At 53.6% G+C, this 3208-nt stretch overlaps 1 long non-coding RNA gene across 1 annotated transcript; it reads left to right on the top strand.

Annotated features, from left to right (window-relative positions):
* Window positions 1-911: 911 nt before the first annotated feature.
* Window positions 912-2981, top strand: LOC113980998. Its single transcript, XR_003538293.1, has 4 exons — window positions 912-1003; window positions 1106-1174; window positions 1258-1300; window positions 2886-2981. It is a non-coding gene; the product is annotated as an uncharacterized LOC113980998 (long non-coding RNA).
* Window positions 2982-3208: the final 227 nt, after the last annotated feature.

Below are 3208 nucleotides of genomic sequence, written 5' to 3' on the forward strand. Positions count from 1 at the left end.
GGCTGTGGGGCCTCCAGCGGGTGCTGAACGTGCCCCAGGACAGGTGAGGGGGCGGGGCCTGGGAGGGGGGCAGGGCTTCTGTGGGCAGTGGGTGGGGCTAAATGTGATGGGTAGGGCTTCCTTGGCATGGGAAAGGGGTGGAGCTTTCTCTGGGGGTGTGACCTAAGAAGTGGGTGGGGCTTCAGTGGGGAGTGGAGCTATTTGGGGTGGGTGGGGCTTGCATGTTGTAAAGGGAAAGGGGTGGGGTGGGTGAGGCTTGGGAAGAGGTGGGCGGGGCTTGGAAAGGGGGTAGAGCTTTGTGGGGTGGGTGGGGTTTAGAAAGGGGGGTGGAACTCCCATGGGAAGGGGGTGGGGCTTCCTGGGGGTGGGTGAGGTGTTGTGGGGTGGGTGGGGCTTGGGAAGGGGTGGGGCTTGCTGCAGCAGGCCTGGCTTCCAAGGAGGCGGGGCTTGGGGAGGGGGTGGAGCTTCCATGAAATGATGAGGAAGGGGTGGGACTTCATGGAAAAGGGGTGGGGCTTGCATGTTGTGATGGGAAAGGGGTGGAGTTTTGTGGGGTGGGTGGGGCTTGGAAAGGGGGTGGAGCTTCCATGGGGATGGGGTGGAGCTTTGTGGGGTGGGCAGAGCTTCCTGGGGTGGGTGGGGCTTTTAAGGGGGGGGAGCTTCCATGGGGAGGGGGTGGAGCTTTCTGCAGGGGTGGGGCTTTATGGGGTGGGTGGGGCTTGGAAAGGGGGTGGAGCTTTCTACAGGGGCTGGGCATTGTGGGGTGGGTGGGGCTTGGGAAAGGGTGGAGCTTGTTGTGGCAGGCATTGTTTCCAAGGGGGCGGGGCTTGGGCAGGGCGTGGAACTTCCATGAAATGATTAGGAAGGGGTGGGGCTTCCCGGTGTGGGCGTGGCCACCCCAGGTGGGTGTGGTTTCCCGAGTGGGCGTGTCCTCCCCAGGCCCCACCGCACGAGGGCGGAGCTTTTGGCCACCCTGGAATTGGGGGCAGAGCCTGAGGTGCTGGTGAGTTTAGGGGCATGGCCTGTGGTGGGAGTGGCCTTTTCTGTGTGGGCATGGCTTATGCCGGGAGGGCGGAACCTCCCCTGACAGGCCCCGCCCCCTCAGAGCTCGATGCGACGCCTGTGCAGGAGCAGGGAGGGGGGAGGAGTTCCTGGAGCCCCGCCCACCAAGCAGGTAAGCCCCGCCCCTGCCTCCTGACCACGCCCCCTGCCTGTCAATCACTCGTCAATCAACGTCTGACCTGTCAATCATTCCAGGGATCCACAAGAGCTCCGCAACGATTGGCTGGAAAAGGCGGAGGTGGGCGGGGCTTGGGAAGGGTGGGCAGGGCCTCGGATTTGGGGGGGAATTTGGGTGGGATTTGGGGCTCATTTTTGGGTTAATTTTGGGTTGAATTTGAAGCTCATTTTTGGTTGAATTTGGGTTGGTTTTGGGGCTGATTTTTGCGTCAATTTGGGGCTGATTTTTGGGTGAATTTGGGTTGAATTTGGGGTTCATTTTTGTTTTATTTTGGGGCTCGATCTTGCGTAAATTTGGGTTGAATTTGAGGTTGTTTTTTGGGTGAATTTAAGTGGGTTTTGGGCTTCATTTTTGGGCAAATTTGGGGCTGATTTTTGGGTGAATTTGGGTTGAATTTGAGGTTCATTTTTGTTTGAATTCGGATCGGTTTGGGGGCTCATTTTTGGGTCAATTTAGGGCTGATTTTTGGGTAAATTTGGGTGGGATTTGGGGATTGTTTTTGGGTGAATTTGGGTTGAATTTGAGGTTCATTTTTGGGTGAATTTAAGTGGGTTTTGGGGTTCATTTTTGGGCGAATTTGGGGCTGATTTTTGTTTGAATTTGGGTCGGTTTGGGGGCTCATTTTGACTTAATTTCGGCTGGATTTGGGGCTGATTTTTGGTTGAATTTGGGTGGGATTTGTGGCTCGTTTTTGGGTTAAATCTGAGGCTGGTTTGTAGGTGAATTTGGGTTGGATTTTGGGCTCATTTTTGGCTGAATTTCATTTTAATTTTCATGGGCCTGATTTTTGAGTTAATTTTGGATGAATTTGGGGCTGGTTTTTGGGTGTATTTGGGTTGAATTTGGGCCTTATTTTTAGGTTCTTGTTGGGCTAATTAGGTTTGGGGTTTTGGGCTTGTTTTTGCGTTAATTTGGGTGGGATTTAGGAGTCATTTTTGGGTAAATTTTGATTTAATTTGGGGTCATTTTTAGGTTTTGTTTTGGGCTAGTTAGGTTTGAATTTGAAACCGATTTTTGGGTTAATTTTGGGCAAATTTGGGGCTGATTTTTGGGTGAATTTCACTGTAATTTGGTGCTCATTTTTAGCTTATTTTTGAGTGAACTACTTTTGAATTTGGGGCTGGTTTTTGAGTTAATTTTGGGTGAATTTGGGGCTGGTTTTGGGGCTCATCTTTGGGTGAATTTGGGCTGGATTTGGGGTGGAATTTGGGCTGATTTTTGGGTTAATTTGGGGTAAATTCGGACTGGATTTGCAGTGGAATTTGGGCTAATCTTTGGCTTAATTTTGGGTGAACTTGGGGCTCATTTTTGGGTTAATTGTGGATGAGTTTGGGGTTGATTTTTGGGTCAATTTGGGCTGAATTTGGGGCTCATTTTTGGGTGAATTTGGGCTGGATTTGGGGTGGAATTTGGGCTCGGTTTTGGGTTAATTTTGGGTGAATTTGGGGTGGAATTTGGGCTGACTTTTGGGTTAATTTGGGGTAAATTTGGGCTGGATTTGGGGTGGAATTTGGGCTCATTTTTGGGTTAATTTGGAGCGAATTTGGGTCAGCTTTGGGACTGTTCCCCGAGTGGGCGTGTCCTGCTGCTGGGTGGGCGTGTCCCCCCGTGGCCACGCCCCCCCGACGCTCAGCGCCCCCCGCAGGCTGAGCTGGGCCGGCACCACCCCGAGGAGGTTCTGTGGGCATTGGAGGTTCTGGCCAATGAGAGCGAGAGGTGGGCGTGGCCTTCCCTGGGGGCGTGTTCTGTGGGTGGGTGTGACCTGGAAGGGGCAGAGCTTGGGGGTGGTTGGTGACTGGGAATGGGAGTGAAGGGGTGGGGCCTAAGGGAGGGGGTGTGGCCAAGGGTTTAGGGGTGGGGCTTAACAGAAAGGGTGTGGCCAAGGGTTGGGGTGGGGCCTAAGGGAGGGGGTGTGGCCAAGGGCTTGGGGTGGGGCTTAACCGAAGGGGTGTGTCCAAGAATTGAGGG

This window comes from Neopelma chrysocephalum, unplaced genomic scaffold (assembly GCF_003984885.1).
Source record: "Neopelma chrysocephalum unplaced genomic scaffold, ASM398488v2 Primary Assembly neopelma1_95801, whole genome shotgun sequence".
Classification (NCBI taxonomy): Eukaryota; Metazoa; Chordata; class Aves; order Passeriformes; family Pipridae; genus Neopelma; species Neopelma chrysocephalum.